We start from the raw sequence: 18097 nt of genomic DNA on the forward strand, positions 1-18097 counted from the left end.
TTTCAAATAAACAATTAGGCAATGAGGCTATCCCCAGATGGCAGCCAAATGTATTTCAGAGAACCTTCACTTTTTACATTTTCCCACTTTGCAAATAGGAATGCTGGTTGACCTTTTATTCTAGAAACTGTTTAGGACCTCATGTGCTGTGTTTTTGGTGGAAGGGGAGAGCTGAGCCAACTATCCGTGAAGCATCCATAATCTACCTACTGACTTGCACATTCACTCACTCTTGGTGACTAAAGTACTTCTCTTTCTAAAGAAAACCACTGGGGAAGCCGAAAGCATCAGCGAAGATAGGTAACTGTGAACATGATCGTTTAGGAATGGATATGATCTGAACTCATTCATGTTTAGAGAGTGTCAAATTGAGAACTAGGCAGATTCACCTACTCTACAAATGACCCTGAAGCAAACTGGTTGAAGAAATTAGATCTGAAAGATTCTTGGTGGAGAGTTTTGAGCTTTTATCAGTATATCCATATTTAAAAGGAGATAAAAGAAGACAAAAGAAAAAAATTATTGCAAGGCTGACAGAACAATTGGATTAAACATCAGTTCAATTAAAAAGGACTAACAGATAAATCTTTTTCTTTTCTTTTTTTTGAGACGGAGTCTCGCTCTGTCGCCCAGGCTGGAGTGCAGTGGCCGGATTTCAGCTCACTGCAAGCTCTACCTCCCAGGTTCACGCCATTCTCCTGCCTCAGCCTCCTGAGTAGCTGGGACTACAGGCACCCGCCACCACGCCTGGCTAGTTTTTTTGTATTTTTAGTAGAGATGGGGTTTCACCGTGTTCGCCAGGATGGTCTCGGTCTCCTGACCTCGTGATCCGACCGCCTCGGCCTCCCAAAGTGCTGGGATTACAGGCTTGAACCACCGTGCCCGGCCCCAGATAAATCTTTTGAAGATAAATTTTGACGCCAGTTCTTTAGAGAAACTAAGGTGACCTTGATGGACAGTGGGAAGAATCATGACATGTGAAATTCCTTGAATAAAAATTGATTGACTTTAAATAATAATAATAATAAAAAACCTGCCAGCTTGGGGACATGGATTTTTTTAAATCAATTTTCTTAGAAAATATTGGAACTACTATTTGTGAAGCTGGGTGGAACCTTGGAATGCCTGTTAGCAGGCTTGCTGGGAAATTGGTTGTAGCAACCAGCAGAGTGAAGAACTCATAGTCAGACGTAATAAATATTTGCTGCTGATGAGTCATTTGTACTGGAAAAAGTGAAGCAGACAGGAGTATCTCCGCCAAATGCTGCAGGTTATCAGAGTGGCCTTAACCAAAATTTCCATGAGTAATGTTGCAATCTTCTTACCATGGCTTGGTAAGACCTTCAGGAATGATAATGCCTTATATGAGTGTTCTGTTTTAAGTCTTCCAAATCTTCCATAGACAGTGTGTAGACAGAATCTCAGGACAACCTGGTAGAGAGGAGGAAACTGCAGTTTCGAGTTCATCGGCTTGCCCAAGGGTATAGGGTTGTATAAGCTGTTTCTCTTGACTCTTAGCAGTGTGGATTCAAGTAAGCAATCATTTCTCATTTAGAGGCACTCTTTTGTTAAATGCTAAGTAAGTCATTTTGATTATCACCACCAAGACACATTTCAGTAAGCAGAACATCATTTACATCTGCACATACAGAGGGTTTCATTGTAATCATAAAAATTATTTTGTATTTATCTCATTGTTAGTTAAAAAGAGACTGTATTGGCAAAATAATACTTTAAATCAGAAAGCGTTACTGCATGGCAATTTGCTTTTTCATGCATGCCTTTTGGTTATTGGAATATGCAGAGAGCATGAATAGGTAACCCCGTGATAATCTGCATACCAGTAAAAGGTATTATTCAGACCCTATCTTTTTTTTTTTTCTTATTTTATCTTGTCAGGTTGGGTTTGATTCAAAGTCGTTGGTTCTGTTAGAGAAGGAGGTTAGACCAGTCTGAGGAACAAGGAGCATGAGAAGAGCATTTGAAGCCTGCACGTAGTAACTCAGATGATAAAATCGTTTTGGAAAATAATGAACAAGTAACTTGAGAGCTTGTCTTGAGGGTGGCATCACAGGTTAGGCCAGGTTATTAATTTTCCAACTCAGCAGTATGCCTCTCAAAAAACACTTACAGGGACATGGTTACGTTTTTGAAAGAAATGCAATTGGCAGAAGGGAATGAAGGAACTGCATGGAGTCCACAGGCCAGTGGACCTGGGAGAGCAACACTACTTCCATGTAAATAAGAATTGTGTATCTGAGAAAATACCCAAAAGATACAGCTAACAGGACAGAGTTTAGTACACCAAAGTCGATGTCTCAAGATTTCTTGGTTCATTTGTATGATGCCACAGCACCCACCCTCTCTACCTCTTTGTTTCAGTCACCCTGGGTTCTTGTTGGAATGGCCCAGGGAGCTCCGTGTAAAGCATGAGCACAGGCGCCTGTGCAGCGTGTGCTCCTCAGATTTTACATTTTGCTCCTCCATTCACAGGATTTAGGGGAGCACTGGCCCATTCCTCAGCTTCCCCTTCCATAAAATGGGAAGAACCACGTGTGCCTCTCAGAAGTTGCTGGCGCCCAAGGGCAGATCAGTGACTGTGATTTCGCCTTTCTCCCCATTTCTCTGTTGCACTCCTCAAAGTGGTGGCCCATTGTTACCATGGAGACACAGCACAGGGTGACCTTGCTTAGAAATAATGACAAATGGTGGTGGCAGGGAAGCAGAGCCCGGTGGGATGAGCCTCTGAGGAGCACCCCATCTGGGCAGAGAGGCAAAAGAAGGACCTGTTCCCGAGTAAAGGAAGGGGCAGTAGGATGCAGGATTTCAGGAAGCCTGCCTGATGCATTTAGCAATAACATTACCTAATAACTCGTGGTGCCACATTTTTACAGAATGTATAAAATGCTACAGGGTTGTTGTTTTTTTTTCAATTCCTCTGAACTGGAGGCTTTAAACACAGTAAATATTTGTTGTTGATTTCAATACCTAGCAGTTAGCTTAATTTCCTGAAAGATAAGAGGAATTGTTGACTCATTCGTTTCTGTAGGCTACTTCATACTTGTGGTTTGAGTCATCGCTCATCGATGGCGATTTTTCAAAGTATGGCAGTAAATTGATTTTTTCTTTCTTTCTTTCTTTCTTTCTTTCTTTCTTTCTTTCTTTCTTTCTTTCTTTCTTTCTTTCTTTTTCTTCTAGGGTGAATGAAATAACAACAAAACAAAATCTTGTTTTAATAAATTACCCTCTTCCTGTTCCTGGATTACTGGGTTCTGCTTTTTCTGCTGAAGTCAAATAGTGAAAATTATATTTTGTTAAATATTAATACAACCCCATCACCTGCGTATCAGACTCTGCTGCTATCTTTCCCACAGTGTTCAAATAAGTGAGTAGCATTCTGTGTCCTTCCGAGGTCTTCTGAACTCTTGGATCCTCCAAGCCACATATCCCATATCAGGTTCTGTGCTAGAATAATTGGGTTCTGCAAAAATAGTGGGATGGGGCTGGATTTGGAAAGAGTTTGGACAACTGGCTGGCTCTTTCTGGTATATTATCTCTGGCATAGGCTCAATAGCCAGATCACAGATCCCAGGAAGGAGACCTGTGGCCACTGCCTCAAGGGCCCAGGCCAGAGGAAGGCCTGGTCTCTGTGACCTGACTTCGGAGATATGTTAACCCCCGAGGCCAGAAGGTCTGCTCTCTCTGACCTGACTTTGAGATATGTTAACCCCCAGAGTATGTAATGCTGAGGGTTCATGTGACTCAAAAATGCAGTCTTTCCTTGTGAGAGAATGCCAGAGCCAAGGAATGGGGCCTCTTGGAGCTTAGCCTTAGTGAGAATCATGTTCACATCTTCTCAGACTCTGAGCAACCTTTTCTGCTGGTGGCCTTCAGGACCCAGCACTGCTCCCATTCAAGTTTGAGACCCTCCTCTAGGTCTGGGACCACAGTATCTCCCACCACCACACCATGGAGACTGGACCTGGGTGCGCTGGTGAAGTCTTGGTGCATAGTGGCATTCTCTATATATTCTGTGCTAGGAGAAGAGAACATGTAAAGAAGAAGAATGAAACCTCTGGGGCACCAAGTCCCCCGAACATTGTCCTTTTCACAGTCTGGGGCATAAGCATTCCAAGTCTACCTCCCCAATCCTTTTCACTCCTGCACCAACCCCTCAAGGCGCTGAGTGCTATAGGCAGACCCTGCCACCTTTTCACCCTCCCTGAATTCCCTTTTGTGCTCCCTCCTTGGGTCTGGACTCAGGAGCAGGAAGAAAATGGGCTCCACTCATGTCCCCCTTCCCCCGATTCAGATGCTCCTTTTAGATCCCACAGCTCAAAAGGCCTGCTGACAAATCTAGGCCAAACTCAGCCGAGCTGGTAAGATTTCCAGAAGAGTTCCTAAAAATACACTTCTCCTTAAATCAGCCTTGCCAATCACTGTACAGTCACAGAACTTTAAGGACAGCAGTGACTCTAGATATTGTCGAGGCCTCTCTGTTTTAAAGCTAAGAAACTGGAGTCCCAGCATGCTGAAATAATAGCAACAACAGCAGTTGAGAAAGATTTCACATCCCATCAAGAAGATGGAGCAGAGCAAACCATGAAGGCGGGCAGAGACTGTAAGCTCTGTGGTGTATTCATTCGTTTATTTGCTCATTCATTCACTTGCTTACTCAGCAAATATTTATTCACTGCTCACCGTATTCTAAAGTTAAATGTTGCCGTAGATGTTAAGGATACAGACAGACCATCCCCTCACAGACATTACAGTCTGGTTGAGGGAGAAAATGCATAGATAAACAAGTACATATGTGAGTGTCAAATAATGATGAGGACTTTGGAGGGAAATAAAGCAGGGTGAGCCAGAGTGAGGAGGTAAGACTGATGCAATATTACATCAGGAAAGACTGCCTCATAGGCTGACCTCCAAGTTACGTGACTATCTGGGACAAAAATATTCCCAGCAGAGGGAACAGCGAGGTCAAAGCTCTAAGGCAGGATGTCCCTGGCTACTCAATGAGCAGTCAAAGGCCAGGATGGCTGGGGGGGGGAGGTCAGAAAGTATGGGGCCAGTCACCGAGGTCAGTGTAGGCCGTCATAAGGCTCTTGATGGTCCCACTCTGTGAGGTGGAGAGCCATTGGAGGTTCCTGGGCAAAGATGTGACATGATCTGATTACATTTCCAAAGAGTCCCTCAGGATGATTTATTGAGATGTGGCTGCAGTGGGGCAAGGGTAGAGGCATCAGTAGACTGGTGAGGAGGCTTTGTACTAATATTGTGGGAGAGAATGCTGGCTCCAAGGCAGGGGGCCAAGTGCAGCTGGTGAGAAGTGGTCAGACTCTGGCGCCATTAGGAATGTGGAGCCAGAGGCATCTGCCATTGGATCGGATGTAGGGTATCGGAGAGAGGGAGGAGGGGAGAAAGAAATAGGAGAAAGAAAGAACACAAATGTCACTGTCTAGTGGGTTTTAAAGCCGTAAAACTGTACAAAAGAGTGCACTGGAAGCCATAAAACCAGACAAGAGAATGGTTAAACAGAGGCTTGGTGGATTTTGCAGCCAAACTGCCTGTGTTCCAGCTATTCCTTCTTCTCTCCACCTTCCCCATCCACAGATATGCTAACCTCCTTTTTTTTTTTTTTAAATTAGCACAGGCCACCAGGCATAAACCCTTTGATCACTCTGATCTTCATTATCTTTCACTTTAAAAACGTTATCTCAAATGCATCCCTCACTTCCCACCTTCTGTGGGTCCTGGGAGTGTGAAGTCAGTGTCTCATTTCCTCGCTGAGGCTGGGCCTCCATGGGAGCCAGCCACCCTGTCCTTCTCCCTTCTTGAGGCCAGTGGCTGCACGCTGGCCCATGCCTCTACTCTGCCATCTCTTCGAGCTCTTGTTCGGTTTTTCTCCTTCCATTAAAATGAAAGAAACGTGAGAAGGGTCAGGGGAGAAGAAGGTTATCTCCCACCCTCCCGGGGACTTCAGAGAGTGCACTCTTAAAACTCTCTCTACAAACCTGAGGTTCTGAAAGGGTAACTGCTCAGGATCCCACAGGTACCAAAGCATCTCTGACTTCAGAGCTGGGAGTGCAATCCCTGCCTTGCCACATGCTGTTCTTGCAGCAGCGAATGCTCCAAATTCTCCAGGCACTGAGTGCCTCCTTCCCCAGCTCCGACAGCATCATGCCACCCCGCTTGAAAGCCAGCAGGGACTTCCCCCTCATGACACCTAGCCACCACAAATTGCCCACGTGCCTTGATGTGTCCGTGGCAGTGGAGGCTTTTGGCTACTCCCTCCTCTTGAAACTCTGAACCTTTCTCCCTCACTGTTGCATTATTGGAAGGATCTTTTGTCGCTTTCTTTTTTTGTGGTTTGCCTTACTCCTTTTCCTTTTTTCACCTCCAAATCACTAAATAAACTGTCCTTGATCCAGTCCAAGCCTTCCTGTTTTCTCTCCTAGATGTATACAAATAAATCCCTTCCTCCTCTCTTATTTTTGCCATTCCATGATTTTAGCAGTCATTTCCAAGGCCATGAACTCCAACTCTGGATCCATGCCCATCACTTCTACACCCATTTCTAGTTGCCTTCTGCTTTCTCCTGGGCAGAGCTTTGATGTCCTTCTGCACACACAGGACCCACATTTTGAAGTCCTCCCCCATTTTTTTTTTTAAATAATTGTTTTTTTGAGACGGAATCTCGCTCTGTCCCCAGGCTGGAGTGCAGTGGCGGGATCTCAGCTCACTGTAACCTCTGCCTCCTGGGTTCAAGCAATTCTCCCACTTCAGCCTCCCAAGTAGCTAGGATTACAGGTGCGCATCACCACGCCAAGCTAATTATTTTATTTTATTTTATTTAACCACGTTGCCAAGGCTGGTCTTGAACTCCTGACATCGGGTGATCCACTCGCCTTGGCCTCCCAAAGTGCTGGGATTACAGGTGTGAGGCACTGTGCCCAGCCTTACTTTTCTTTTTTAATTATTAGACAGTCTTAGTATATATCAAATTTTTCAAGAATGCAACAACTGTGTAAACTGAGATAAGATTATTCTTTAACTTGTTAGGAACTTCATCAGAAATGATTCAGCACTTTGATAAGCCACGCCTTTTATCAAACCTATATCAGTCAACATTTGTACCCATTACATTCATTACAGTGCTGCAAACATACAGGTATCAGCTTCTGACACTTCGTTCTGTCTTCTAATATGCTTGTGCCTTAGCATCAAAATTTTAAAATATATATTATTTATTGTATAAAATAGTTTTCTGTTGATATGTAAATTACTGTATTTATAGTTATGGCAATATATCGATTTTGTTTTTAAAAAGTGTGTCTGTTGGTTACATCATGATTTTCATTTGGTGAGAATAAAAGTTGTGTTACAAACATTTTGTCAAAAAAGGGGTTACTGGTATTTATAGGTAGGAGTACAGGCCGATGAAATGGCCATTAGGCTGGTCACTGGAGAGACAGAAAACGACAAAGGTCAGCTGAAAGTGGTTCTGTCCACCCGAGGCTGTGGCCAGGGAAGGAAATCGAAGTTCTGACAAAGACTTCTCTGGGAATTCAGGGCTAGATTTCAGCTGACAGATCGATCATTGTTCTGTCTGGCTGCAGCCATTGGTTCCTGGACATCCAGGAAACCGGTAAGTGCAACGCAGTTTTCAATGGTCTCTAATACAATTGCTTTCATTTCTAATAAGAGCATCTCCTAACTGAATCATAAATATTTGGGTAGAAAACACAGATGCAGTGAAAAACATAATTTGAATACAAATATGTGTTGAATAGATTACATCTGGCTGTAGTTTCAGGAATATATTTAGAAATTTTCCCTCTTTGAATTGAAGATGTGATTTCTTTCTCTACCCATTCCTGGAAATGGCAATGAAAAGAGATTGGAAATTTTTGCATGTTAAAATGAGCCCTGGGTTTTATGAATTTTTCACTTGTACTTTAAGACATAAGATACAAAAAAAAAAAACAGTTGGAAATTTCTCCTTTTGTTATTTTTATCATGAAACAAAGGTTGGCTTATCTGACTCATTGAACGGCCTTGGGCAACCCCATGTTTTATTTCCCTTATATTAATATATCTGAAAGTATGTTCCAGAGGACAAAGTACCATGTCAAATGAAGATATCATTGTCAGCCATGGTTCTTTCTCTAGTTAGAAGGAATGAATGTTTGGAGTTAGTTTTAGAAGACAGTCTATCAAGGGCGTGTCCAACTCACATGCTAGGCAGGACTTCATAGCTTGTACCTACCTTCAGAGAAAGAGCCTTTCTACTTTCTTTGACTTACACTTCATTGACTTTGGAGAAAAGAACTTTTAGTAAAGAAGTTATTTCCACCTGTCATTTGTGTGTTTGTGCGTACATGCATGTGGATGTCTCAAGAACTAATGTTGATACAGATTAGGTACCGCATAGAGAGTATTGACAGTATACTACTAAATATATTTTGGTTGCAGTGCATGTATTTATAGCTTAAGTGTTACTAACCCTTTGATGAAAAACAAGGAAACTGAAGCTCAGAGCAGGTGCCATCACACAGCTATTCAGAGGCAGAGTGACTAGAGTCCAGGTTAGAAAAGTTGGTCTTGTCCTTCAACCAAGCAGAACATTCAAGGCACCATTTTATTTATATTTTCAGTAAATTAGGCCGGGCACGGTGGCTCACCCCTGTAATCCCAGCACTTTGGGAGGCTGAGGTGGGTGGATGACTTGAGGTCAGAAGTTTGAGACCAGCCTGGCCAACATGGTGAAGCCCCGTCTCTACTAAAAACACGAAAATTAGCCAGGCTTGGTGGCAGGTGCCTGTAATCTCAGCTACTCGGGGGACTGAGGCAGGAGAATCACTTGAACCTGGGAGGCAGAGGTTGCAGTGAGCCGAGATTGTGCCACCGCACTCCAGCCTGGGCAACAGAGCAAGACTTCATCTCAAGAAAAATAAATAAATAAATAAATAAATAAAAACAAAACCAATTTAAAGGTATCTAGAAAGAAAAACCATTAAAAAAAATTCTCTTTTGCTACCTGCCTCAATGTTTTTCTTTGAGAAGTCAATCGAGTGCTCTGTTCACTCGCATTTGCATCTTCTTCACATCTGTGTTTCCCTTGGTTCACCGAGCTTCCTATGGGCAGGCCCCTGTTAGGAGCCTCTTCTCCGAGGCTGTGATTACAGGGCAGTCTCACACCCTCCTCCTGGAGGTCAAGTGGCTCTCAGCCCCAGTCCTTCAGCTGGCGGCTCCTCCAGGGCCCTCTCCCGCCCAGGCGTCTGCATCTGATAGGCTCAGGATGCGGCCAAGTCATTGATCAAGAGAGAGAGCACATTGAGAGCTATTTTAAATTAGGCTTCAGAAATAGAATGGGGACACTCCAACACTGAGCCACTCACAGGAAGGAAACATTATTTTAAAAAATATATATATTTTAAGAATTTAAAAATTAAAAATAGGAAACTCAGAGATTCCGAAAACTGGAAATACCAGAGTCAAGGAGATGAGGTTTCTTTCTTGTAATTAGATTTATATAAAAAAATTAAAGGCATCCTATAAATTACTTAATGGATAATGAGTTCTTGACTGTCTGACTCCGAAATAGGCTTGTTTTGCAAAGATCCTTTAATCAGCTCCCTAGGAGGCCGATGTCTGGCAGGCAGCTAAAATATCATAGATGACCCGAAAGCAAACTGGAGGAATTATGCGCTGCAGAATTATTTCCCTTAAGGTGGTCTGAAATTTTGATCAATCTCAGTCTCAAGACTGGACATGATTGATGTTTTTCCCTTAAAAAATGTACAAACTATCTAGAAAGCAATGGCACGGAGGAGACACCTGGGGTCCACAGCCCGGGCTTGTCTGAGAGGCGTGGAATGGAGGGAGGTCACCTCCTTGCAGAGTGAAAAGCCAGGCTTTCCAAACTCGCCCTGCATAACTTAGCAGCTGCAAAAGAATGTGAGCGGCAAATTCTTTTATACAGTCAAAAGTGACTCTTTTCTGAAAATCTAACACTTAGAAGAGTTTTTAAATACATTTTGAAAAATGAAGTGTCATGTAAGTAAAGACCCTAAAAATAGCTTGGGATTATTTTGTAGAGTTGAACGGCACATCCTTTGGCATTTCAGAAAATACTACAGAACCTCGTTTCTTTCTTCTCGAACTTCAGTCTTGCCTTTCCTTTAAAGATGAGTCAAGCAGTGAACCTGGATATTCCTTAAATCACATGCCGTCTGGAGAGGATGGGGCACTACAAAGCAGCTCCTTCTGATGGCTGACCTGCTGGTCATCAGGCCACTAGTCCCTTTAAAGTGGTCCTCTCTCAGACAAGCGTCCATAAAACAAGGCCCCGCCCACCCCCTCCAGAGGGCTATGGGTCAGTGTCCTTCCTGATTCTCACAGAAAGACGTCTTAGCTGAAACAAATCTCTCAGGTGTTTTCTGTGAGTCTGGCTCTGTTTTGTTGTTTTGTTTTTATTGATCAGAAACAGCCGCTGGGGGTAGCCCGGCCAGCACTCTTACAATTGTTTCTAGGGAAATCAGTGAACTCAAAAGCCTGCAGGTAACTCTGGGTGGACATCTTTGTTCCTTCAGCAAGCAGCAGGATGCCTGGCACATAGAAGGCAAGGAATGCTTCCGACAGGGGTTTTCAAGCTTGAGCCTGCATTCAGACACAGATTGCTGGTCCTCACCATCAGGGTATCTGATCCAGGACCTTGGTGGTGGGGCCTAAGAGTGTGCACTTCTTTTCCCTTCCTTCCTTTTTTCCTGGCTTCCTCCCTCCCTCCCTCCCTCCCTCCCTTCCTCCCTCCCTTCCTTTTTTTGAGACAGTGTGGCTCTTGTCATCCAGGCTGGAGTGCAGTGGCACAATCTTGGGTCACTGCAACCTCTGCTTCCCGGGTTCAAGTGATTCTCATATCTCGGCCTCCTGAATAGCTGGGATTACAGGCATGCGCCACCACACATGCCTGGCTAATTTTTTTTCTATTTTTTGTAGAGATGGGGTTTCACTATGCTTTTCAGGCTGGTCTGGAACTCCTGACTTCAAATGATTCATCTGCCTCGGCCTCCCGAAGTGCTGGGATTACAGGTGTGAGCCACCGCACCGGGCCGAGAGTGTGCATTCCTAACCAGCTCCCAGCGGATGCTGCCGCGGCCGGCCCAGGCACAACACTTTAAAAACCGCTGGGCATTGAGGCTCATGGTGTGCATCCCTGGGGCAGCTCCCAGCCTCAGCCTACTTAGCAGCAGCAGGGTAAGCCAGTGGCATCTGCTGGAATTTTCCTATGGATAATACTGGAAGTCCCCATTCAGAGCATTATTCCTTTAGCTTGAGTTTGGTTCTTATTAAAATGCAAATATTCCTTGGAGGAGGATCAGGAGCTCATTCAACAAACATTTGTCCAGTATATTCGGCATACCAGGCACTGAACTGAACTCTAGAGACTGAAAAATAATACACAAGGTCTATCAGATACCTGAGGCAAACCCTGTAGGAGTGTACCCTGTGGGGAGGCAGATGGAGAAATCAATATTTACGGTTCTTGTGAATTAAGGAATAATGATACCTATTTAAAAATAATGACCAGGCAGTATTAAAGATGGGCTGTAGGAGAGGATGTCAAAGGGGAAAGGAGGAACAGGGGGCACTGTTCCGGATGCAGGCCGGTGAGGAGGGCCTGCCGGAGGGTGGCTCAGCTGAACCTTCAGGCAGGCTCATATCCTCTTGCAGGAGGTGGCTGGGAAAGGCAGGAAATTCCTAAATGCCTGAGGAGGAAGAGGAGAGGGCCCGCCAGAGAAATAATCGGGGGCAACTACTCCCAAACATTGCCTAGGTTCTGCACTGGAAGGAGCTAATTAGGGTGGGATTGTTTGGGACGTTGGAAATAAAACCAGAAAAGTCAAAAGAAGTGAAAGAGAGGGAAGCCAAAACACACCAGTGAGAGAGACTTAGACAAAACTGGAAAATCATGTGGGCAGAGATCCTGTCCCCAGTGCAGCCTAGAAACTCCTGGGAAAGGTCAAGGCTGCCTTGCCTATAATGGGGCAATGCCATTATACATGGAATCTTGATGGGAATTTTCCTAATTTCCAAAATTATGAAATGCCTGGAGGTGCCCTCTCCAGACATTATTAACAAGAGGCCCCTCTGGGCAGATGAACTTGAAATGCCACCCCTTCCTCCCTGCTCATCCAGGGCACTGTGAATGGAAAAGCAGCTGCATTTCCACCATGCCCTCAGGGAAGCAGGCTCCCATTGGTGCTACAAGAGTATTTGAGCCCTGCTTCCCACCCAGGGTGACTGCTTGGCCCCAGAGGTGTTCCCTTCACGTTTGGTTAGCAGCAGCTGAAGGAAGAAAGCAGGCTTAAGGTTTTTGTAGTGACACTTGGAAAAACCTCTCTGAGGGTCCCTTTGGTTGTAAAATAAAGGCGATGTGAGAAGTGAAGCCTTCTCCAGATAATAGGTCCAGGTACCCCTATGCAGTCAGACCGTTGATCTCTAGGCACCTCCCTGCTCTCAGACTCTGTGGCTGGAGCAGATCTACACCAGGTCTAATGCTGGTCATCATACCAAACTATTGTAGAGAGAGACGAAGCCTGAAAGTAGATTTTGTTAATACAGATTGGTATAGTAACTTTTAAAAATCACAGAGTTCTTTTATATTTCCACTATAATCTGTCTTTCATGGCAGCAACCGTGTACATATAGGCAGGAACTATTATCAATATTTAGATGAAGAAGGTGGGTCTCAAAGAAATTGACTTGCCCAAGATTATGTGATGAGACACCTCGGTAAAGTGAAGGCTGGAAGCTAGTTCTTAGGACTTTCTACCACTCCCGGAAGTCCTGTTGACTAATAGAAGAAATGCAAAAGCCCTTAAGACAGCACCATCCATAGAAATACAATGTGAGCTACTTAGATAATTCTGAATTTTTGAGTGGTAAAAAGAAGCAGGTGAGATCAATTTTAATATTTAACCCAATATATTAAAAATAATAATTCACTACGTAATAACTATGAAACAACATTAATAAGATATTTTCACATTCTTTTTTTTCCTTACAAGCCATGTATTTTTGAATTCAGTGTGTATTTTCTACTTAGAGCACATCTGAATTTGGATGCTAAATTTTCATTGGCAGTACTCCATCTGTACGTAGGTTTCATAAAATTTAAAATTAAAAAAGTAAATTTATATGCTCAACTTAGTCCAATCACACTAAAAAGTTTTCCAATGACTGAATCAAAGGTGACTTTTTAAAATTTAAATTCATTAAGAATAAATAAAAATTTAAAATTTAGAGTCTCAGTTGCATTTGCCTCATTTCAGGTGCTTGATTGATATGTTGCTGGTGATTTCTGCCTTGAACAGCACAGTCTGACACATGCCCCTTCCTCTCAGCAACTGGCAGGCTAGTGAGTCCAATATTCTATTATGTCTATATGTTGGCATATCTCTCAGTCCCGTCTCTTGATGGCCATGCCAAAATGTGGTCTAGTCCATCCTTACCCTCCACTGCTGTTCTCTTTGGTGGACCCATCTAACCTAGCTCAAGTGGCTCTCTTCCTCTTCCCCACATCTGCCTGCCTGTACCCACTCCTTGGTACAGGTGCCTATGCTGACAGTAGCCATATAGCTTTTTGGAAAGGAACAAAGAACAAGCTGGGAGAAAGAGTGGATTCATGAGAGGCTATGATAACAGTACGTTGTACCTGTGATATAATGCACACCTCCTTCCTTCCAAAATATCTTTGCTGTACAAGTGACTCTGGCCATCAGAAAGCTTGGGTACACCTGCTCTTTTTTGTTTTTTTGAGACAGAGGTTGTCTGTGTTGCCCAGGCTGGAGTGCAGTGGCACGATCTCAGCTCACTGCAACCTCCACCTCCCAGGTTCAAGCAATTCTCATGCCTCAGCCTCCCAAGTAGCTGGGATTACAGGCATTTGCCAGGCTTATCTTTGTATTTTTAGTAGAGACAGGGTTTTGCCATGTTGGCCAGGCTGGTACCAAACTCCCGGCCTCAAGTGATCGGCCCATTTTGGCCTCCCAAAGTGCTAGGATGACAGGCATGAGCCACTGCACCCAGCCTACCCAACTTTCTAAAATTTATTTATTTATTTTATTTCTAAAAAAAACCCCAAAAAGCAGGATATATGTGCTGAATGTGCAGGTGTGTCACATAGGTATGTATGTGCCATGGTAGTTTGCTGCACCTATTGACCCGTCCTCTACGTTCCCTCCCCTCACCCCCCAAACTCCCAGCAGGCTCTTGTATGTGATGTTCCCCTCTCTGTGTCCGTGTGTTCTCAATGTTTAACTTCTACTTATGAGTGAGAACATGCAGTATTTGGTTTTTTGTTCCGGTGTTAGTTTGCTGAGGATGATCGCTTCTAGCTTTATGCATGTCCCTGCAAAGGACGTGATCTCATTCCGCTGCATAGTATTCCATGGTGTATATGTACCACATTTTCTTTATCCACTCTATTATTGATGGGCATTTGGGTTGATTCCATGTCTTTGCTATTGTAAATAGTGCTGCAATAAACATAGGTGTGCATGTGTCTTTACAGTGGAATGATTTATATTCCTTTGGGTATATATACCCAGTAATGAGACTGTTGGGCCAAATGGTATTTCTGGTTCTAGATCCTTGAGGAATCACCATACTGTCTTCCACAATGGTTGAACTCATTTATATTCCCACCGACAGGGTAAAAGCATTCCTATTTCTCCGCAGCCTCACCAGTATCTATTATTTCCTGACTTTTTAATAATCACCATTCTGACTGACATGAGATGGTATCTCATTGTGGTTTTGATTTGCGTTTTTCTGATGATCAGTGATGTTGAGCTTTTTTTTCATGTTTGTTGGCTATGTAAATGTCTTCTTTTGAGAAGTGTCTGTTCATATCCATTGCCCTTTTCATATCCTTTGTATGTTCATATCACTTTTTGATAGGATTTTTTTTCTTGTAAATTTATTTAAGTTCCTTGTAGATTCTGGATATTAGACCTTTGTCAGTTGGATAGATTGCAAAAATTTTCTCCCATTCTGTAGGTTGCCCATTCACTCTGATGATAGCTTCTTTTGCTGTGCAGAAGCTCTTTAGGTTAATTAGATCCCGTTTGTCAATTTTGGCTTTTGTTGCAATTGCTTTTGGTGTTTCTGTCATGAAGTCTTTGCCCATGTCTATGTCCTGAATGGTATTGCCTAGGTTTTCTTCTAGGGTTTTTTATGGTTTGGGTTTTAAATTTAAGTCTTTAATCCATCTTGAGTTAATTTTTGTATAAGGTGCAAGGAAGGCCATCCCGGCCTTTAAAAGCCAGTTTATCTTAAAGACAAATAGGGCATGATCTCACTTAGAGGTTTTAAGTGTTCTCACAATTAAAAAATGCTAAGTATGCATATGTTAATTAGCTCAATTTAGCTATTCCACAATGCATACATATTTCAAAATATCATTTGTACATAATCTATACAATTTTTGTCAATTCAAATAAATACTTAATTTTAAGCAAGTGTATCTTGGTAGAGTCTGATCATCTGAATTCTAGTGGGATTTTCACAGTAAGTTGAAATGGGGATTCTCCCAGGGGGAAAAAATGTATTTCTTCCAGGGGGAATGGAAAAGGCTTCTTACCTGTAAGTAAGAATAAAAATGTGCAGCATTCACTGAACTGCTTTGGAAACATAGCTCCTGGGGAACTTTTAGGAACATCTGAGTAATTATTCATGCCATGTATGCAACAGTACCTATGTTTACCTCTTTCTTTTCCTTCATGGGAGCCCCTGGGAGAGACTCTGCTGCCTTTGAGTTGAGCATCTACCTTGGGGCCTGCTACTGAGGACTTGGGGACTCTATGTAATATTTTTCAAACACTTAAGTGTGTTCAGCGCATCATTTGAAATACCCTTGTCATTGGTGCCTCATCTCCCTTGGTGCAGGCAGAAATGTGTCCTTGTCCCTTGCTTTCCTCATCCTTTGTTCTCCATGGGAGCCAGAGGTACAGGTTGAGGTAATAAAGATACAAGTCCAGGCTGGTCTATGAAACCCAACCCATATTAAATTTGGTTATTAAACTCATCTTCTTAAGCTCCCTAGCTTAAGCTCGCTGATATTAGCTTCTGTGAACACAACGTTGCCAAACAGACTTGCAGGAGCCTGCCTGGATCCCTCAAATATTTTATAATTGAAGTTTGCTATGTGTCATAGCTTTCAAGATTGCCAACTTCCTTAAATGCACATGCAATTAGAACTCATGCAAACACTTTTATTCAAATGTAAAATAATTATTGGGATGAAGTAGCATTTCCTACCAGTCCCAAGAGATGTCCTGCTTAAATAAATGTTCCATCATCAGATAAGCTTGAGACACCATTGTAGCTTCTCCCTTATAAGGGACCCATCAGACACAGCAGCCAAGAAAAGCCCTGTGGCAGGCCGGATGCGGTGCTCATGTCTGCAATCCCAACATTTTAGGAGGCCAAGGTGGGTGGATCACCTGAGGCGAGGAGTTTGAAAACAGCCTGGACAACACGGTGAAAACCCCACCTCTACTAAAAATACAAAAGTTATCTGGGCATGGTGGTAGGCACCAGTAATCCCAGCTACTGGGGAGCTGAGGCAGGAGAATCACTTGAACTCAGGAGGCGGAGGTTGCAGTAACCCAAGACCACACCACTGCACTCCAGCCCGGGCGACAAGATGAAACTCCGTCTCAAAGAAAAAAGAAAAAAAAAAAAAAAAGAATAAAAAAGCCCAAATGCAAGAAAGCTCGTCTGGCTTGGTTTACCCAGGGTTAAATAAACTTAATTGATTTGGGGACATAATTTTTCAGGGAACACTTGTGAACCACTTAAAAATTATTGCTCTCTGGGCTGGGCACGGGTGGCTCACGCCTGTAATCTCAGCACTTTGGGAGACAGAGGTGAGTGGATCACCTGAGGTCAGGAGTTCGAAACCAGCCTGGTCAACATGATGAAACCACGAAACCCTGTCTCTACTAAAAATACAAAAATTAGCCAGGCGTGGTGTCAGACACCTGTAGTCTCAGCTACTTGGGAGGCTGAGGCACAAGAACCATTTAAACCCAGGAGGCAGAGATTGCAGTGAGCCAAGTTTGCACTACTGCACTCCAGCCTGGGTGACAGAGAAAGACTCCATCTCAAAAAAAAAAAAAAAAAAAATATATATATATATATATATATATAGCTCTCTGAACTTATTTGGTACCTGCCAATTTAAAATAATCTACTTCCAGTCTTCATTAAGTTCTTCTCAGGTATAAATTTTTTAGAAAGACATCAAGGCTCAGCAAGTATGTAAGGTCATTTGTGGCATATCCAGTTCATGAAAATAATCAACTTCTGGACTTTAGTCCTTTATTCATGCTTATCCCAGTAACTGTAATTTAATGTTCAATGATTTCATAACCCTTGAAAAAGTTAAAAGAAACTGAAGGTGCTTATTTTAGACATCTGAACTTACTGACTATATTTTTGTTGTAGCCATGTGTTTTAACTCCAGCATTCCATACTACAGAGCGTTTTTAGATTATGACTCAGTTAAAAACTAAACTGAACTCAACTAAAACTAATTTACATTCCTGGCATTTAGTCATCAGTTAAATTGGTCAATATATATTTCTTGAGGGTCTAATATACACCATAGACTAAGGCACTGGGAATACAGAAATGAAAACTACAAAGAATAGTCTTTGCCCCGTGAATGCTTGCAGTGTAAATAGGAAGATAAACATTAGGTAAGTCATGGAGGAGAGGAAATATTAAGACACCTGAGAAAAAATATCAAGAGGATCCTACCTACCCATCTCTAAGTCCACATCTCTGTAAACTAGGAAGAACATAAAGAAGAAAGAGCCCACACTTCATCCAAAATGACAATATCTTTATTACATAGGAGGGACACATCCCAAATAATTGTTTATAGCACTCCCAACAATAAAATCAATGGCCTAAATGTGAAATTAATTGGAAGCCACAGTCCTAATACACTGTTTTGGCGATTAAGCACATTAGATGGGATTGTTTCAGAAGGCCTAATTATTGTGTCTGCCACACTCATCTG

At 42.9% G+C, this 18097-nt stretch overlaps 1 protein-coding gene across 9 annotated transcripts in view; it reads left to right on the forward strand.

Annotated features, from left to right (window-relative positions):
* MBNL2 (muscleblind like splicing regulator 2) overlaps positions 1-18097 on the forward strand; it is a 170994-nt gene that overhangs the window by 31891 nt on the left and 121006 nt on the right. The gene's annotated exons all lie outside the window — the stretch shown is intronic.

The sequence above is a fragment of the Macaca mulatta genome, chromosome 17 (assembly GCF_049350105.2).
Source record: "Macaca mulatta isolate MMU2019108-1 chromosome 17, T2T-MMU8v2.0, whole genome shotgun sequence".
NCBI classification, from domain to species: Eukaryota; Metazoa; Chordata; class Mammalia; order Primates; family Cercopithecidae; genus Macaca; species Macaca mulatta.